Below are 17,917 nucleotides of genomic sequence, written 5' to 3'. Positions count from 1 at the left end.
TTGTTTTTATTCTCTAGCTATTTAAATTGAAAACTTTATCTTTTTATTGCCAATACAGACATTTGGGAGAGGTCAAACAGACACAATAGCCATCACCTAAAGACTTACCACACTGTTTCGGCCCAATTCCAACTGCTTTTGGCAGCTAAACAGTGTTGAGCCTTTTAGTAGATTAATTTGAGACCACCTGCTAATATTATGTCCTGTAGGTCTTTTTACATTACCAACACATGATTTTTTTCAGTAAGCCAATACAGTTAGGAAACTTTTTTATTAGCTTACCTGGTTATAGAAGTAGAAGAGTGCAAAAAAGTGGCTGTATCTCACCTACAGCCATACCAAATTGGATACACCCAATCTCGTCTGATCTTGGAAGCTAAGCAGTGTTGGGCCTGGTTAGTACTTGGGTGGGAGACCACATGGGAACCCCAGGTGCTGTAGGTTTTTTTCCATTAGTGGCAAATTGTTTTTATTCTCTAGCTATTTAAATTGGAAACTTTTTCTTTTTATTGCCAATAAAGACATTTGGGAGAGGTCAAACAGACACAATAGCCATCACCTAAAAACTTACCACACTGTTTAGGCCCAATTCCAACTGCTTTTGGCAGCTAAACAGTGTTGAGCCTCTTTAGTAGTTTAATTTGAGACCACCTGCTAATATTATGTCCTGTAGGTCTTTTTACATTACCAACACATGATTTTTTTCAGTAAGCCAATACAGTTAGGAAACTTTTTTATTAACTTACCTTGTTAAAGAAGTAGAAGAGGGCAAAAAAGTGCCTGCATCTCATCTGCAGCCATACCACATTGGATATGCCCAATCCCGTCTGATCTTGGAAGCTAAGCAGTGTTGGGCCTGGTTAGTACTTGGGTGGGAGACCACATGGGAACACCAGGTGCTGTAGGTTTTTTACCATTACTGGCAAATTGTTTTTATTCTCTAGCTATTTAAATTGAAAACTTTATCTTTTTATTGCCAATACAGACATTTGGGAGAGGTCAAACAGACACAATAGCCATCACCTAAAGACTTACCACACTGTTTCGGCCCAATTCCAACTGCTTTTGGCAGCTAAACAGTGTTGAGCCTTTTAGTAGATTAATTTGAGACCACCTGCTAATATTATGTCCTGTAGGTCTTTTTACATTACCAACACATGATTTTTTTCAGTAAGCCAATACAGTTAGGAAACTTTTTTATTAGCTTACCTGGTTATAGAAGTAGAAGAGTGCAAAAAAGTGCCTGTATCTCACCTACAGCCATACCAAATTGGATACACCCAATCTCGTCTGATCTTGGAAGCTAAGCAGTGTTGGGCCTGGTTAGTACTTGGGTGGGAGACCACATGGGAACCCCAGGTGCTGTAGGTTTTTTTCCATTAGTGGCAAATTGTTTTTATTCTCTAGCTATTTAAATTGGAAACTTTTTCTTTTTATTGCCAATAAAGACATTTGGGAGAGGTCAAACAGACACAATAGCCATCACCTAAAAACTTACCACACTGTTTAGGCCCAATTCCAACTGCTTTTGGCAGCTAAACAGTGTTGAGCCTCTTTAGTAGTTTAATTTGAGACCACCTGCTAATATTATGTCCTGTAGGTCTTTTTACATTACCAAAACATGATTTTTTTCAGTAAGCCAATATAGTTAGGAAACTTTTTTATTAGCTTACCTGGTTATAGAAGTAGAAGAGGGCAAAAAAGTGCCTGTATCTCACGTATAGCCATACCACATTGGATACGCCCAATCTCATCCTATATTGGAAGCTAAGCAGTGTTGAGCCTGGTTAGTACTTGGGTGGGAGACCACATGGGAACACCAGGTGCTGTAGGTTTTTTCCCATTACTGGCAAATTGTTTTTATTCTCTAGCTATTTAAATTGAAAACTTTATCTTTTTATTGCCAATACAGACATTTGGGAGAGGTCAAACAGACACAATAGCCATCACCTAAAGACTTACCACACTGTTTCGGCCCAATTCCAACTGCTTTTGGCAACTAAACAGTGTTGAGCCTCTTTAGTAGATTAATTTGAGACCACCTGCTAATATTATGTCCTGTAGGTCTTTTAACATTACCAACACATGATTTTTTTCAGTAAGCCAATACAGTTACTAAACTTTTTTATTAGCTTACCTGGTTATAGAAGTAGAAGAGGGCAAAAAAGTGCCTGTATCTCACCTACAGCCATACCACATTGGATATGCCCAATCTCGTTTTATCTTGGAAGCTAAGCAGTGTTGGGCCTGGTTAGTACTTAGGTGGGAGACCACATGGGAACACCAGGTGCTGTAGGTTTTTTCCCATTACTGCCAATTTGTTTTTATTTTCTAGCTATTTAAATTGGAAACTTTTTTTTTATTGCCAGTACAGACATTTGGGAGAGGTCATACAGACACAATAGCCATCACCTAAAAACTTACCACACTGTTTAGGCCCAATTCCAACTGCTTTTGGCAGCTAAACAGTGTTGAGCCTCTTTAGTAGTTTAATTTGAGACCACCTGCTAATATTATGTCCTGTAGGTCTTTTTACATTACCAACACATGATTTTTTTCAGTAAGCCAATACAGTTAGGAAACTTTTATATTAGCTTACCTGGTTATAGAAGTAGAAGAGGGCAAAAAAGTGCCGGTATCTCACCTACAGCCATACCACATTGGATACGCCCAATCTCGTCTGATCTTGGAAGCTAAGCAGTGTTGGGCCTGGTTAGTACTTGGGTGGGAGACCACATGGGAACACCAGGTGCTGTAGGTTTTTTCCCATTACTGGCAAATTGTTTTTATTCTCTTGCTATTTTAATTGGAAACTTTTTATTTTTATTGCCAATACAGACATTTGGGAGAGGTCAAACAGACACAATAGCCATCACCTAAAAACTTACCACACTGTTTAGGCCCAATTCCAACTGCTTTTGGCAGCTAAACAGTGTTGAGCCTCTTTAGTAGTTTAATTTGAGACCACCTGCTAATATTATGTCCTGTAGGTCTTTTTACATTACCAACACATGATTTTTTTCAGTAAGCCAATACAGTTAGGAAACTTTTTTATTAACTTACCTTGTTAAAGAAGTAGAAGAGGGCAAAAAAGTGCCTGCATCTCATCTACAGCCATACCACATTGGATATGCCCAATCCCGTCTGATCTTGGAAGCTAAGCAGTGTTGGGCCTGGTTAGTACTTGGGTGGGAGACCACATGGGAACTCCAGGTGCTGTAGGTTTTTTTCCATTAGTGGCAAATTGTTTTTATTCTCTAGCTATTTAAATTGGAAACTTTTTCTTTTTATTGCCAATAAAGACATTTGGGAGAGGTCAAACAGACACAATAGCCATCACCTAAAAACTTACCACACTGTTTAGGCCCAATTCCAACTGCTTTTGGCAGCTAAACAGTGTTGAGCCTCTTTAGTAGTTTAATTTGAGACCACCTGCTAATATTATGTCCTGTAGGTCTTTTTACATTACCAAAACATGATTTTTTTCAGTAAGCCAATATAGTTAGGAAACTTTTTTATTAGCTTACCTGGTTATAGAAGTAGAAGAGGGCAAAAAAGTGCCTGTATCTCACGTATAGCCATACCACATTGGATACGCCCAATCTCGTCCTATATTGGAAGCTAAGCAGTGTTGAGCCTGGTTAGTACTTGGGTGGGAGACCACATGGGAACACCAGGTGCTGTAGGTTTTTTACCATTACTGGCAAATTGTTTTTATTCTCTAGCTATTTAAATTGAAAACTTTATCTTTTTATTGCCAATACAGACATTTAGGAGAGGTCAAACAGACACAATAGCCATCACCTAAAGACTTACCACACTGTTTCGGCCCAATTACAACTGCTTTTGGCAGCTAAACAGTGTTGAGCCTCTTTAGTAGATTAATTTGAGACCACCTGCTAATATAATGTCCTATAGGTCTTTTTACATTACCAACACATGATTTTTTTCAGTAAGCCAATACAGTTACTAAACTTTTTTATTAGCTTACCTGGTTATAGAAGTAGAAGAGGGCAAAAAAGTGCCTGTATCTCACCTACAGCCATGCCACATTGGATATGCCCAATCTCGTCTGATCTTGGAAGCTAAGCAGTGTTGGGCCTGGTTAGTACTTAGGTGGGAGACCACATGGGAACACCAGGTGCTGTAGGTTTTTTCCCATTACTGGCAATTTGTTTTTATTCTCTAGCTATTTAAATTGGAAACTTTGTTTTTATTGCCAGTACAGACATTTGGGAAAGGTCATACAGACACAATAGCCATCACCTAAAAACTTACCACACTTTTTTGGCCCAATTCCAACTGCTTTTGGCAGCTAAACAGTGTTGAGCCTCTTTAGTAGTTTCATTTGAGACCACCTGCTAATATCATGTCCTGTAGGTCTTTTTACATTACCAACACATGATTTTTTTCAGTAAGCCAATACAGTTAGGAAACTTTTTTATTAACTTAACTTGTTAAAGAAGTAGAAGAGGGCAAAAAAGTGCCTGCATCTCACCTACAGCCATACCACATTGGATATGCCCAATCTTGTCTGATCTTGGAAGCTAAGCAGTGTTGGGCCTGGTTAGTACTTGGGTGGGAGACCAGATGGGAACACCAGGTGCTGTAGGTTTTTTACCATTACTGGCAAATTGTTTTTATTCTCTAGCTATTTAAATTGAAAACTTTATCTTTTTATTGTCAATACAGACATTTGGGAGAGGTCAAACAGACACAATAGCCATCACCTAAAGACTTACCACACTGTTTCGGCCCAATTCCAACTGCTTTTGGCAGCTAAACAGTGTTGAGCCTTTTAGTAGATTAATTTGAGACCACCTGCTAATAATATGTCCTGTAGGTCTTTTTACATTACCAACACATGATTTTTTTCAGTAAGCCAATACAGTTACTAAACTTTTTTATTAGCTTACCTGGTTATAGAAGTAGAAGAGGGCAAAAAAGTGCCTGTATCTCACCTACAGCCATACCACATTGGATATGCCCAATCTCGTCTGATCTTGGAAGCTAAGCAGTGTTGGGCCTGGTTAGTACTTGGGTGGGAGACCACATGGGAACACCAGGTGCTGTAGGTTTTTTCCCATTACTGGCAAATTGTTTTTATTCTCTTGCTATTTTAATTGGAAACATTTTATTTTTATTGCCAATACAGACATTTAGGAGAGGTCAAACAGACACAATAGCCATCACCTAAAAACTTACCACACTGTTTAGGCCCAATTCCAACTGCTTTTGGCAGCTAAACAGTGTTGAGCCTCTTTAGTAGTTTAATTTGAGACCACCTGCTAATATCATGTCCTGTAGGTCTTTTTACATTACCAACACATGATTTTTTTCAGTAAGCCAATACAGTTAGGAAAGTTTTTTATTAACTTACCTTGTTATAGAAGTAGAAGAGGGCAAAAAAGTGCCTGTATCTCACCTACAGCCATACCACATTGGATACGCCCAATCCCGTCTGATCTTGGAAGCTAAGCAGTGTTGGGCCTGGTTAGTACTTATGTGGGAGACCACATGGAAACACCAGGTGCTGTAGGCTTTTTCCCATTACTGGCAAATTGTTTTTATTCTCTAGCTATTTAAATTGGGAACTTTTTCTTTTTATTGCCAATACAGAGATTTGGGAGAGGTCAAACAGACACAATAGCCATCACCTAAAGACTTACCACACTGTTTCGGCCCAATTCCAACTGCTTTTGGCAGCTAAACAGAGTTGAGCCTCTTTAGTAGTTTAATTTGAGACCACCTGCTTATATTATGTCCTGTAGGTCTTTTTACATTACCAAAACATGATTTTTTTCAGTAAGCCAATACAGTTAGGAAACTTTTTTATTAACTTACCTTGTTAAAGAAGTAGAAGAGGGCAAAAAAGTGCCTGCATCTCACCTACAGCCATACCACATTGGATATGCCCAATCCCTTCTGATCTTGGAAGCTAAGCAGTGTTGGGCCTGGTTAGTACTTGGGTGGGAGACCACATGGGAACACCAGGTGCTGTAGGTTTTTTACCATTACTGGCAAATTGTTTTTATTCTCTAGCTATTTAAATTGAAAACTTTATCTTTTTATTGCCAATACAGACATTTGGGAGAGGTCAAACAGACACAATAGCCATCACCTAAAGACTTACCACACTGTTTCGGCCCAATTCCAACTGCTTTTGGCAGCTAAACAGTGTTGAGCCTTTTAGTAGATTAATTTGAGACCACCTGCTAATATTATGTCCTGTAGGTCTTTTTACATTACCAACACATGATTTTTTTCAGTAAGCCAATACAGTTAGGAAACTTTTTTATTAGTTTACCTGGTTTAGAAGTAGAAGAGGGCAAAAAAGTGCCTGTATCTCACCTACAGCCATACCACATTGGATACGCCCAATCTCGTCTGATCTTGGAAGCTAAGCAGTGTTGGGCCTGGTTAGTACTTGGGTGGGAGACCACATGGGAACACCAGGTGCTGTAGGTTTTTTTCCCATTACTGGCAAATTGTTTTTATTCTCTTGCTATTTTAATTGGAAACTTTTTATTTTTATTGCCAATACAGACATTTGGGAGAGGTCAAACAGACACAATAGCCATCACCTAAAAACTTACCACACTTTTTATGCCCAATTCCAACTGCTTTTGGCAGCTAAACAGTGTTGAGCCTCTTTAGTAGTTTAATTTGAGACCACCTGCTAATATTATGTCCTGTAGGTCTTTTTACATTACCAACACATGATTTTTTTCAGTAAGCCAATACAGTTAGGAAACTTTTTTATTAACTTATCTTGTTATAGAAGTAGAAGAGGGCAAAAAAGTGCCTGCATCTCACCTACAGCCATACCACATTGGATATGCCCAATCCCGTCTGATCTTGGAAGCTAAGCAGTGTTGGGCCTGGTTAGTACTTGGGTGGGAGACCACATGGGAACACCAGGTGCTGTAGGTTTTTTGCCATTACTGGCAAATTGTTTTTATTCTCTAGCTATTTAAATTGAAAACTTTTTATTTTTATTGCCAATACAGACATTTGGGAGAGGTCAAACAGACACAATAGCCATCACCTAAAGACTTACCACACTGTTTAGGCCCAATTCCAACTGCTTTTGGCAGCTAAACAGTGTTGAGCCTCTTTAGTAGTTTAATTTGAGACCACATGCTAATATTATGTCCTGTAGGTCTTTTTACATTACCAACACATGATTTTTTTCAGTAAGCCAATACAGTTAGGAAACTTTTTTATTAACTTACCTTGTTAAAGAAGTAGAAGAGGGCAAAAAAGTGCCTGCATCTCACCTACAGCCATACCACATTGGATATGCCCAATCCTGTCTGATTTTGGAAGCTAAGCAGTGTTGGGGCTGGTTAGTACTTGGGTGGGAGACCACATGGGAACACCAGGTGCTGTAGGTTTTTTACCATTACTGGCAAATTGTTTTTATTCTCTAGCTATTTAAATTGAAAACTTTATCTTTTTATTGCCAATACAGACATTTGGGAGAGGTCAAACAGACACAATAGCCATCACCTAAAGACTTACCACAATGTTTCGGCCCAATTCCAACTGCTTTTGGCAGCTAAACAGTGTTGAGCCTTTTAGTAGATTAATTTGAGACCACCTGCTAATATTATGTCCTGTAGGTCTTTTTACATTACCAACACATGATTTTTTTCAGTAAGCCAATACAGTTAGGAAACTTTTTTATTAGCTTACCTGGTTATAGAAGTAGAAGAGGGCAAAAAAGTGCCTGTATCTCACCTACAGCCATACCACATTGGATATGCCCAATCTCGTCTGATCTTGGAAGCTAAGCAGTGTTGGGCCTGGTTAGTACTTGGGTGGGAGACCACATGGGAACACCAGGTGCTGTAGGTTTTTTCCCATTACTGGCAAATTGTTTTTATTCTCTAGCTATTTAAATTGAAAACTTTATCTTTTTTTTGTCAATACAGACATTTGGGAGAGGTCAAACAGACACAATAGCCATCACCTAAAGACTTACCACACTGTTTCGGCCCAATTCCAACTGCTTTTGGCAGCTAAACAGTGTTGAGCCTTTTAGTAGATTAATTTGAGACCACCTGCTAATAATATGTCCTGTAGGTCTTTTTACATTACCAACACATGATTTTTTTCAGTAAGCCAATACAGTTACTAAACTTTTTTATTAGCTTACCTGGTTATAGAAGTAGAAGAGGGCAAAAAAGTGCCTGTATCTCACCTACAGCCATACCACATTGGATATGCCCAATCTCGCCTGATCTTGGAAGCTAAGCAGTGTTGGGCCTTTTTAGTACTTGGGTGGGAGACCACATGGGAACCCCAGGTGCTGTAGGTTTTTTCCCATTACTGGCAAATTGTTTTTATTCTCTTGCTATTTTAATTGGAAACATTTTATTTTTATTGCCAATACAGACATTTAGGAGAGGTCAAACAGACACAATAGCCATCACCTAAAAACTTACCACACTGTTTAGGCCCAATTCCAACTGCTTTTGGCAGCTAAACAGTGTTGAGCCTCTTTAGTAGTTTAATTTGAGACCACCTGCTAATATTATGTCCTGTAGGTCTTTTTACATTACCAAAACATGATTTTTTTCAGTAAGCCAATATAGTTAGGAAACTTTTTTATTAGCTTACCTGGTTATAGAAGTAGAAGAGGGCAAAAAAGTGCCTGTATCTCACGTATAGCCATACCACATTGGATACGCCCAATCTCGTCCTATATTGGAAGCTAAGCAGTGTTGAGCCTGGTTAGTACTTGGGTGGGAGACCACATGGGAACACCAGGTGCTGTAGGTTTTTTACCATTACTGGCAAATTGTTTTTATTCTCTAGCTATTTAAATTGAAAACTTTATCTTTTTATTGCCAATACAGACATTTAGGAGAGGTCAAACAGACACAATAGCCATCACCTAAAGACTTACCACACTGTTTCGGCCCAATTCCAACTGCTTTTGGCAGCTAAACAGTGTTGAGCCTCTTTAGTAGATTAATTTGAGACCACCTGCTAATATTATGTCCTGTAGGTCTTTTAACATTACCAACACATGATTTTTTTCAGTAAGCCAATACAGTTACTAAACTTTTTTATTAGCTTACCTGGTTATAGAAGTAGAAGAGGGCAAAAAAGTGCCTGTATCTCACCTACAGCCATACCACATTGAAAATGCCCAATCTCGTCTGATCTTGGAAGCTAAGCAGTGTTGGGCCTGGTTAGTACTTAGGTGGGAGACCACATGGGAACACCAGGTGCTGTCGGTTTTTTCCCATTACTGGCAATTTGTTTTTATTCTCTAGCTATTTAAATTGGAAACTTTGTTTTTATTGCCAGTACAGACATTTGGGAGAGGTCATACAGACACAATAGCCATCACCTAAAAACTTACCACACTGTTTAGGCCCAATTCCAACTGCTTTTGGCAGCTAAACAGTGTTGAGCCTCTTTAGTAGTTTAATTTGAGACCACCTGCTAATATTATGTCCTGTAGGTCTTTTTACATTACCAACACATGATTTTTTTCAGTAAGCCAATACAGTTAGGAAACTTTTTTATTAACTTAACTTGTTAAAGAAGTAGAAGAGGGCAAAAAAGTGCCTGCATCTCACCTACAGCCATACCACATTGGATATGCCCTATCTCGTCTGATCTTGGAAGCTAAGCAGTGTTGGGCCTGGTTAGTACTTGGGTGGGAGACCAGATGGGAACACCAGGTGCTGTAGGTTTTTTACCATTACTGGCAAATTGTTTTTATTCTCTAGCTATTTAAATTGAAAACTTTATCTTTTTATTGTCAATACAGACATTTGGGAGAGGTCAAACAGACACAATAGCCATCACCTAAAGACTTACCACACTGTTTCGGCCCAATTCCAACTGCTTTTGGCAGCTAAACAGTGTTGAGCCTTTTAGTAGATTAATTTGAGACCACCTGCTAATAATATGTCCTGTAGGTCTTTTTACATTACCAACACATGATTTTTTTCAGTAAGCCAATACAGTTACTAAACTTTTTTATTAGCTTACCTGGTTATAGAAGTAGAAGAGGGCAAAAAAGTGCCTGTATCTCACCTACAGCCATACCACATTGGATATGCCCAATCTCGTCTGATCTTGGAAGCTAAGCAGTGTTGGGCCTGGTTAGTACTTGGGTGGGAGACCACATGGGAACACCAGGTGCTGTAGGTTTTTTCCCATTACTGGCAAATTGTTTTTATTCTCTAGCTATTTAAATTGGAAACTTTTTCTTTTTATTGCCAATACAGAGATTTGGGAGAGGTCAAACAGACACAATAGCCATCACCTAAAGACTTACCACACTGTTTCGGCCCAATTCCAACTGCTTTTGGCAGCTAAACAGAGTTGAGCCTCTTTAGTAGTTTAATTTGAGACCACCTGCTTATATTATGTCCTGTAGGTCTTTTTACATTACCAAAACATGATTTTTTTCAGTAAGCCAATACAGTTAGGAAACTTTTTTATTAACTTACCTTGTTAAAGAAGTAGAAGAGGGCAAAAAAGTGCCTGCATCTCACCTACAGCCATACCACATTGGATATGCCCAATCCCGTCTGATCTTGGAAGCTAAGCAGTGTTGGGCCTGGTTAGTACTTGGGTGGGAGACCACATGGGAACACCAGGTGCTGTAGGTTTTTTACCATTACTGGCAAATTGTTTTTATTCTCTAGCTATTTAAATTGAAAACTTTATCTTTTTATTGCCAATACAGACATTTGGGAGAGGTCAAACAGACACAATAGCCATCACCTAAAGACTTACCACACTGTTTCGGCCCAATTCCAACTGCTTTTGGCAGCTAAACAGTGTTGAGCCTTTTAGTAGATTAATTTGAGACCACCTGCTAATATTATGTCCTGTAGGTCTTTTTACATTACCAACACATGATTTTTTTCAGTAAGCCAATACAGTTAGGAAACTTTTTTATTAGTTTACCTGGTTTAGAAGTAGAAGAGGGCAAAAAAGTGCCTGTATCTCACCTACAGCCATACCACATTGGATACGCCCAATCTCGTCTGATCTTGGAAGCTAAGCAGTGTTGGGCCTGGTTAGTACTTGGGTGGGAGACCACATGGGAACACCAGGTGCTGTAGGTTTTTTCCCATTACTGGCAAATTGTTTTTATTCTCTTGCTATTTTAATTGGAAACTTTTTATTTTTATTGCCAATACAGACATTTGGGAGAGGTCAAACAGACACAATAGCCATCACCTAAAAACTTACCACACTGTTTATGCCCAATTCCACTTGCTTTTGGCAGCTAAACAGTGTTGAGCCTCTTTAGTAGTTTAATTTGAGACCACCTGCTAATATTATGTCCTGTAGGTCTTTTTACATTACCAACACATGATTTTTTTCAGTAAGCCAATACAGTTAGGAAACTTTTTTATTAACTTACCTTGTTATAGAAGTAGAAGAGGGCAAAAAAGTGCCTGCATCTCACCTACAGCCATACCACATTGGATATGCCCAATCCCGTCTGATCTTGGAAGCTAAGCAGTGTTGGGCCTGGTTAGTACTTGGGTGGGAGACCACATGGGAACACCAGGTGCTGTAGGTTTTTTACCATTACTGGCAAATTGTTTTTATTCTCTAGCTATTTAAATTGAAAACTTTATCTTTTTATTGCCAATACAGACATTTGGGAGAGGTCAAACAGACACAATAGCCATCACCTAAAGACTTACCACACTGTTTCGGCCCAATTCCAACTGCTTTTGGCAGCTAAACAGTGTTGAGCCTTTTAGTAGATTAATTTGAGACCACCTGCTAATATTATGTCCTGTAGGTCTTTTTACATTACCAACACATGATTTTTTTCAGTAAGCCAATACAGTTAGGAAACTTTTTTATTAGTTTACCTGGTTTAGAAGTAGAAGAGGGCAAAAAAGTGCCTGTATCTCACCTACAGCCATACCACATTGGATACGCCCAATCTCGTCTCATCTTGGAAGCTAAGCAGTGTTGGGCCTGGTTAGTACTTGGGTGGGAGACCACATGGAAACACCAGGTGCTGTAGGTTTTTTCCCATTACTGGCAAATTGTTTTTATTCTCTTGCTATTTTAATTGGAAACTTTTTATTTTTATTGCCAATACAGACATTTGGGAGAGGTCAAACAGACACAATAGCCATCACCTAAAAACTTACCACACTGTTTATGCCCAATTCCAACTGCTTTTGGCAGCTAAACAGTGTTGAGCCTCTTTAGTAGTTTAATTTGAGACCACCTGCTAATATTATGTCCTGTAGGTCTTTTTACATTACCAACACATGATTTTTTTCAGTAAGCCAATACAGTTAGGAAACTTTTTTATTAACTTACCTTGTTATAGAAGTAGAAGAGGGCAAAAAAGTGCCTGCATCTCACCTACAGCCATACCACATTGGATATGCCCAATCCCGTCTGATCTTGGAAGCTAAGCAGTGTTGGGCCTGGTTAGTACTTGGGTGGGAGACCACATGGGAACACCAGGTGCTGTAGGTTTTTTGCCATTACTGGCAAATGGTTTTTATTCTCTAGCTATTTAAATTGAAAACTTTTTATTTTTATTGCCAATACAGACATTTGGGAGAGGTCAAACAGACACAATAGCCATCACCTAAAGACTTACCACACTGTTTAGGCCCAATTCCAACTGCTTTTGGCAGCTAAACAGTGTTGAGCCTCTTTAGTAGTTTAATTTGAGACCACATGCTAATATTATGTCCTGTAGGTCTTTTTACATTACCAACACATGATTTTTTTCAGTAAGCCAATACAGTTAGGAAACTTTTTTATTAACTTACCTTGTTAAAGAAGTAGAAGAGGGCAAAAAAGTGCCTGCATCTCACCTACAGCCATACCACATTGGATATGCCCAATCCTGTCTGATTTTGGAAGCTAAGCAGTGTTGGGGCTGGTTAGTACTTGGGTGGGAGACCACATAGGAACACCAGGTGCTGTAGGTTTTTTACCATTACTGGCAAATTGTTTTTATTCTCTAGCTATTTAAATTGAAAACTTTATCTTTTTATTGCCAATACAGACATTTGGGAGAGGTCAAACAGACACAATAGCCATCACCTAAAGACTTACCACAATGTTTCGGCCCAATTCCAACTGCTTTTGGCAGCTAAACAGTGTTGAGCCTTTTAGTAGATTAATTTGAGACCACCTGCTAATATTATGTCCTGTAGGTCTTTTTACATTACCAACACATGATTTTTTTCAGTAAGCCAATACAGTTAGGAAACTTTTTTATTAGCTTACCTGGTTATAGAAGTAGAAGAGGGCAAAAAAGTGCCTGTATCTCACCTACAGCCATACCACATTGGATACGCCCAATCTCATCTGATCTTGGAAGCTAAGCAGTGTTGGGCCTGGTTAGTACTTGGGTGGGAGACCACATGAGAACACCAGGTGCTGTAGGTTTTTTCCCATTACTGGCAAATTGTTTTTATTCTCTTGCTATTTTAATTGGAAACTTTTTATTTTTATTGCCAATACAGACATTTGGGAGAGGTCAAACAGACACAATAGCCATCACCTAAAAACTTACCACACTGTTTAGGCCCAATTTCAACTGCTTTTGGCAGCTAAACAGTGTTGAGCCTTTTAGTAGATTAATTTGAGACCACCTGCTAATAATATGTCCTGTAGGTCTTTTTACATTACCAACACATGATTTTTTTCAGTAAGCCAATACAGTTACTAAACTTTTTTATTAGCTTACCTGGTTATAGAAGTAGAAGAGGGCAAAAAAGTGCCTGTATCTCACCTACAGCCATACCACATTGGATATGCCCAATCTCGTCTGATCTTGGAAGCTAAGCAGTGTTGAGCCTGGTTAGTACTTGGGTGGGAGACCACATGGGAACACCAGGTGCTGTAGGTTTTTTACCATTACTGGCAAATTGTTTTTATTCTCTAGCTATTTAAATTGAAAACTTTATCTTTTTATTGTCAATACAGACATTTGGGAGAGGTCAAACAGACACAATAGCCATCACCTAAAGACTTACCACACTGTTTCGGCCCAATTCCAACTGCTTTTGGCAGCTAAACAGTGTTGAGCCTTTTAGTAGATTAATTTGAGACCACCTGCTAATAATATGTCCTGTAGGTCTTTTTACATTACCAACACATGATTTTTTTCAGTAAGCCAATACAGTTACTAAACTTTTTTATTAGCTTACCTGGTTATAGAAGTAGAAGAGGGCAAAAAAGTGCCTGTATCTCACCTACAGCCATACCACATTGGATATGCCCAATCTCGTCTGATCTTGGAAGCTAAGCAGTGTTGGGCCTGGTTAGTACTTGGGTGGGAGACCACATGGGAACACCAGGTGCTGTAGGTTTTTTCCCATTACTGGCAAATTGTTTTTATTCTCTTGCTATTTTAATTGGAAACATTTTATTTTTATTGCCAATACAGACATTTAGGAGAGGTCAAACAGACACAATAGCCATCACCTAAAAACTTACCACACTGTTTAGGCCCAATTCCAACTGCTTTTGGCAGCTAAACAGTGTTGAGCCTCTTTAGTAGTTTAATTTGAGACCACCTGCTAATATCAAGTCCTGTAGGTCTTTTTACATTACCAACACATGATTTTTTTCAGTAAGCCAATACAGTTAGGAAAGTTTTTTATTAACTTACCTTGTTATAGAAGTAGAAGAGGGCAAAAAAGTGCCTGTATCTCACCTACAGCCATACCACATTGGATACGCCCAATCCCGTCTGATCTTGGAAGCTAAGCAGTGTTGGGCCTGGTTAGTACTTATGTGGGAGACCACATGGGAACACCAGGTGCTGTAGGTTTTTTCCCATTACTGGCAAATTGTTTTTATTCTCTAGCTATTTAAATTGGAAACTTTTTCTTTTTATTGCCAATACAGAGATTTGGGAGAGGTCAAACAGACACAATAGCCATCACCTAAAGACTTACCACACTGTTTCGGCCCAATTCCAACTGCTTTTGGCAGCTAAACAGAGTTGAGCCTCTTTAGTAGTTTAATTTGAGACCACCTGCTTATATTATGTCCTGTAGGTCTTTTTACATTACCAAAACATGATTTTTTTCAGTAAGCCAATACAGTTAGGAAACTTTTTTATTAACTTACCTTGTTAAAGAAGTAGAAGAGGGCAAAAAAGTGCCTGCATCTCACCTACAGCCATACCACATTGGATATGCCCAATCCCGTCTGATCTTGGAAGCTAAGCAGTGTTGGGCCTGGTTAGTACTTGGGTGGGAGACCACATGGGAACACCAGGTGCTGTAGGTTTTTTACCATTACTGGCAAATTGTTTTTATTCTCTTGCTATTTTAATTGGAAACTTTTTATTTTTATTGCCAATACAGACATTTGGGAGAGGTCAAACAGACACAATAGCCATCACCTAAAAACTTACCACACTGTTTATGCCCAATTCCAACTGCTTTTGGCAGCTAAACAGTGTTGAGCCTCTTTAGTAGTTTAATTTGAGACCACCTGCTAATATTATGTCCTGTAGGTCTTTTTACATTACCAACACATGATTTTTTTCAGTAAGCCAATACAGTTAGGAAACTTTTTTATTAACTTACCTTGTTATAGAAGTAGAAGAGGGCAAAAAAGTGCCTGCATCTCACCTACAGCCATACCACATTGGATATGCCCAATCCCGTCTGATCTTGGAAGCTAAGCAGTGTTGGGCCTGGTTAGTACTTGGGTGGGAGACCACATGGGAACACCAGGTGCTGTAGGTTTTTTGCCATTACTGGCAAATGGTTTTTATTCTCTAGCTATTTAAATTGAAAACTTTTTATTTTTATTGCCAATACAGACATTTGGGAGAGGTCAAACAGACACAATAGCCATCACCTAAAGACTTACCACACTGTTTAGGCCCAATTCCAACTGCTTTTGGCAGCTAAACAGTGTTGAGCCTCTTTAGTAGTTTAATTTGAGACCACATGCTAATATTATGTCCTGTAGGTCTTTTTACATTACCAACACATGATTTTTTTCAGTAAGCCAATACAGTTAGGAAACTTTTTTATTAACTTACCTTGTTAAAGAAGTAGAAGAGGGCAAAAAAGTGCCTGCATCTCACCTACAGCCATACCACATTGGATATGCCCAATCCTGTCTGATTTTGGAAGCTAAGCAGTGTTGGGGCTGGTTAGTACTTGGGTGGGAGACCACATAGGAACACCAGGTGCTGTAGGTTTTTTACCATTACTGGCAAATTGTTTTTATTCTCTAGCTATTTAAATTGAAAACTTTATCTTTTTATTGCCAATACAGACATTTGGGAGAGGTCAAACAGACACAATAGCCATCACCTAAAGACTTACCACAATGTTTCGGCCCAATTCCAACTGCTTTTGGCAGCTAAACAGTGTTGAGCCTTTTAGTAGATTAATTTGAGACCACCTGCTAATATTATGTCCTGTAGGTCTTTTTACATTACCAACACATGATTTTTTTCAGTAAGCCAATACAGTTAGGAAACTTTTTTATTAGCTTACCTGGTTATAGAAGTAGAAGAGGGCAAAAAAGTGCCTGTATCTCACCTACAGCCATACCACATTGGATACGCCCAATCTCATCTGATCTTGGAAGCTAAGCAGTGTTGGGCCTGGTTAGTACTTGGGTGGGAGACCACATGAGAACACCAGGTGCTGTAGGTTTTTTCCCATTACTGGCAAATTGTTTTTATTCTCTTGCTATTTTAATTGGAAACTTTTTATTTTTATTGCCAATACAGACATTTGGGAGAGGTCAAACAGACACAATAGCCATCACCTAAAAACTTACCACACTGTTTAGGCCCAATTTCAACTGCTTTTGGCAGCTAAACAGTGTTGAGCCTTTTAGTAGATTAATTTGAGACCACCTGCTAATAATATGTCCTGTAGGTCTTTTTACATTACCAACACATGATTTTTTTCAGTAAGCCAATACAGTTACTAAACTTTTTTATTAGCTTACCTGGTTATAGAAGTAGAAGAGGGCAAAAAAGTGCCTGTATCTCACCTACAGCCATACCACATTGGATATGCCCAATCTCGTCTGATCTTGGAAGCTAAGCAGTGTTGAGCCTGGTTAGTACTTGGGTGGGAGACCACATGGGAACACCAGGTGCTGTAGGTTTTTTACCATTACTGGCAAATTGTTTTTATTCTCTAGCTATTTAAATTGAAAACTTTATCTTTTTATTGTCAATACAGACATTTGGGAGAGGTCAAACAGACACAATAGCCATCACCTAAAGACTTACCACACTGTTTCGGCCCAATTCCAACTGCTTTGGCAGCTAAACAGTGTTGAGCCTTTTAGTAGATTAATTTGAGACCACCTGCTAATAATATGTCCTGTAGGTCTTTTTACATTACCAACACATGATTTTTTTTCAGTAAGCCAATACAGTTACTAAACTTTTTTATTAGCTTACCTGGTTATAGAAGTAGAAGAGGGCAAAAAAGTGCCTGTATCTCACCTACAGCCATACCACATTGGATATGCCCAATCTCGTCTGATCTTGGAAGCTAAGCAGTGTTGGGCCTGGTTAGTACTTGGGTGGGAGACCACATGGGAACACCAGGTGCTGTAGGTTTTTTCCCATTACTGGCAAATTGTTTTTATTCTCTTGCTATTTTAATTGGAAACATTTTATTTTTATTGCCAATACAGACATTTAGGAGAGGTCAAACAGACACAATAGCCATCACCTAAAAACTTACCACACTGTTTAGGCCCAATTCCAACTGCTTTTGGCAGCTAAACAGTGTTGAGCCTCTTTAGTAGTTTAATTTGAGACCACCTGCTAATATCAAGTCCTGTAGGTCTTTTTACATTACCAACACATGATTTTTTTCAGTAAGCCAATACAGTTAGGAAAGTTTTTTATTAACTTACCTTGTTATAGAAGTAGAAGAGGGCA

At 38.8% G+C, this 17,917-nt stretch overlaps 31 non-coding genes and 8 pseudogenes across 32 annotated transcripts in view; all 39 read left to right on the top strand.

Moving 5' to 3' along the window:
• The window catches only part of LOC146027235 (protein shisa-9B pseudogene), a 604,201-nt pseudogene that overhangs the window by 353,842 nt on the left and 232,442 nt on the right, over positions 1 to 17,917 (top strand). The window lies entirely within an intron of this gene.
• LOC146031552 (5S ribosomal RNA) lies at positions 326 to 444 on the top strand. The gene has a single exon (XR_014457017.1). It is a non-coding gene; the product is annotated as a 5S ribosomal RNA (ribosomal RNA).
• Positions 790 to 908, top strand: LOC146031654 (5S ribosomal RNA). Its single transcript, XR_014457116.1, has one exon. It is a non-coding gene; the product is annotated as a 5S ribosomal RNA (ribosomal RNA).
• Positions 1,253 to 1,371, top strand: LOC146031551 (5S ribosomal RNA). The gene has a single exon (XR_014457015.1). It is a non-coding gene; the product is annotated as a 5S ribosomal RNA (ribosomal RNA).
• On the top strand, positions 1,717 to 1,835 carry LOC146028869 (5S ribosomal RNA; annotated as a pseudogene).
• Positions 2,181 to 2,299, top strand: LOC146035040 (5S ribosomal RNA). The gene has a single exon (XR_014460443.1). It is a non-coding gene; the product is annotated as a 5S ribosomal RNA (ribosomal RNA).
• Positions 2,643 to 2,761, top strand: LOC146029840 (5S ribosomal RNA). Its single transcript, XR_014455405.1, has one exon. It is a non-coding gene; the product is annotated as a 5S ribosomal RNA (ribosomal RNA).
• On the top strand, positions 3,107 to 3,225 carry LOC146030979 (5S ribosomal RNA). Its single transcript, XR_014456459.1, has one exon. It is a non-coding gene; the product is annotated as a 5S ribosomal RNA (ribosomal RNA).
• Positions 3,571 to 3,689, top strand: LOC146029052 (5S ribosomal RNA; annotated as a pseudogene).
• On the top strand, positions 4,035 to 4,153 carry LOC146032786 (5S ribosomal RNA). The gene has a single exon (XR_014458204.1). It is a non-coding gene; the product is annotated as a 5S ribosomal RNA (ribosomal RNA).
• On the top strand, positions 4,497 to 4,615 carry LOC146034093 (5S ribosomal RNA). The gene has a single exon (XR_014459499.1). It is a non-coding gene; the product is annotated as a 5S ribosomal RNA (ribosomal RNA).
• LOC146031015 (5S ribosomal RNA) lies at positions 4,960 to 5,078 on the top strand. The gene has a single exon (XR_014456494.1). It is a non-coding gene; the product is annotated as a 5S ribosomal RNA (ribosomal RNA).
• On the top strand, positions 5,424 to 5,542 carry LOC146033853 (5S ribosomal RNA). Its single transcript, XR_014459261.1, has one exon. It is a non-coding gene; the product is annotated as a 5S ribosomal RNA (ribosomal RNA).
• Positions 5,888 to 6,006, top strand: LOC146030934 (5S ribosomal RNA). The gene has a single exon (XR_014456415.1). It is a non-coding gene; the product is annotated as a 5S ribosomal RNA (ribosomal RNA).
• On the top strand, positions 6,350 to 6,468 carry LOC146029839 (5S ribosomal RNA). The gene has a single exon (XR_014455404.1). It is a non-coding gene; the product is annotated as a 5S ribosomal RNA (ribosomal RNA).
• LOC146030344 (5S ribosomal RNA) lies at positions 6,815 to 6,933 on the top strand. Its single transcript, XR_014455843.1, has one exon. It is a non-coding gene; the product is annotated as a 5S ribosomal RNA (ribosomal RNA).
• LOC146027879 (5S ribosomal RNA) lies at positions 7,279 to 7,397 on the top strand (annotated as a pseudogene).
• Positions 7,742 to 7,860, top strand: LOC146031014 (5S ribosomal RNA). Its single transcript, XR_014456493.1, has one exon. It is a non-coding gene; the product is annotated as a 5S ribosomal RNA (ribosomal RNA).
• LOC146027981 (5S ribosomal RNA) lies at positions 8,205 to 8,323 on the top strand (annotated as a pseudogene).
• LOC146029051 (5S ribosomal RNA) lies at positions 8,669 to 8,787 on the top strand (annotated as a pseudogene).
• LOC146032671 (5S ribosomal RNA) lies at positions 9,133 to 9,251 on the top strand. The gene has a single exon (XR_014458095.1). It is a non-coding gene; the product is annotated as a 5S ribosomal RNA (ribosomal RNA).
• On the top strand, positions 9,595 to 9,713 carry LOC146033902 (5S ribosomal RNA). The gene has a single exon (XR_014459311.1). It is a non-coding gene; the product is annotated as a 5S ribosomal RNA (ribosomal RNA).
• LOC146031013 (5S ribosomal RNA) lies at positions 10,058 to 10,176 on the top strand. The gene has a single exon (XR_014456492.1). It is a non-coding gene; the product is annotated as a 5S ribosomal RNA (ribosomal RNA).
• LOC146030343 (5S ribosomal RNA) lies at positions 10,522 to 10,640 on the top strand. Its single transcript, XR_014455842.1, has one exon. It is a non-coding gene; the product is annotated as a 5S ribosomal RNA (ribosomal RNA).
• LOC146029838 (5S ribosomal RNA) lies at positions 10,984 to 11,102 on the top strand. The gene has a single exon (XR_014455403.1). It is a non-coding gene; the product is annotated as a 5S ribosomal RNA (ribosomal RNA).
• Positions 11,448 to 11,566, top strand: LOC146030342 (5S ribosomal RNA). Its single transcript, XR_014455841.1, has one exon. It is a non-coding gene; the product is annotated as a 5S ribosomal RNA (ribosomal RNA).
• On the top strand, positions 11,910 to 12,028 carry LOC146027366 (5S ribosomal RNA). The gene has a single exon (XR_014454770.1). It is a non-coding gene; the product is annotated as a 5S ribosomal RNA (ribosomal RNA).
• LOC146030341 (5S ribosomal RNA) lies at positions 12,374 to 12,492 on the top strand. The gene has a single exon (XR_014455840.1). It is a non-coding gene; the product is annotated as a 5S ribosomal RNA (ribosomal RNA).
• LOC146028419 (5S ribosomal RNA) lies at positions 12,838 to 12,956 on the top strand (annotated as a pseudogene).
• LOC146032025 (5S ribosomal RNA) lies at positions 13,301 to 13,419 on the top strand. The gene has a single exon (XR_014457474.1). It is a non-coding gene; the product is annotated as a 5S ribosomal RNA (ribosomal RNA).
• Positions 13,764 to 13,882, top strand: LOC146033311 (5S ribosomal RNA). The gene has a single exon (XR_014458720.1). It is a non-coding gene; the product is annotated as a 5S ribosomal RNA (ribosomal RNA).
• Positions 14,227 to 14,345, top strand: LOC146031012 (5S ribosomal RNA). The gene has a single exon (XR_014456490.1). It is a non-coding gene; the product is annotated as a 5S ribosomal RNA (ribosomal RNA).
• LOC146030972 (5S ribosomal RNA) lies at positions 14,691 to 14,809 on the top strand. The gene has a single exon (XR_014456452.1). It is a non-coding gene; the product is annotated as a 5S ribosomal RNA (ribosomal RNA).
• Positions 15,155 to 15,273, top strand: LOC146030338 (5S ribosomal RNA). The gene has a single exon (XR_014455838.1). It is a non-coding gene; the product is annotated as a 5S ribosomal RNA (ribosomal RNA).
• LOC146030337 (5S ribosomal RNA) lies at positions 15,619 to 15,737 on the top strand. Its single transcript, XR_014455837.1, has one exon. It is a non-coding gene; the product is annotated as a 5S ribosomal RNA (ribosomal RNA).
• Positions 16,083 to 16,201, top strand: LOC146028418 (5S ribosomal RNA; annotated as a pseudogene).
• On the top strand, positions 16,546 to 16,664 carry LOC146032014 (5S ribosomal RNA). The gene has a single exon (XR_014457463.1). It is a non-coding gene; the product is annotated as a 5S ribosomal RNA (ribosomal RNA).
• LOC146033310 (5S ribosomal RNA) lies at positions 17,009 to 17,127 on the top strand. The gene has a single exon (XR_014458719.1). It is a non-coding gene; the product is annotated as a 5S ribosomal RNA (ribosomal RNA).
• On the top strand, positions 17,472 to 17,590 carry LOC146031011 (5S ribosomal RNA). The gene has a single exon (XR_014456489.1). It is a non-coding gene; the product is annotated as a 5S ribosomal RNA (ribosomal RNA).

Source organism: Crinia signifera, chromosome 8 (genome assembly GCF_055691185.1).
Source record: "Crinia signifera chromosome 8, ASM5569118v1, whole genome shotgun sequence".
NCBI lineage: Eukaryota > Metazoa > Chordata > Amphibia > Anura > Myobatrachidae > Crinia > Crinia signifera.
Note: the sequence above shows the minus strand (reverse complement) of the source record. Positions and strands in the feature narration are given on the sequence as shown.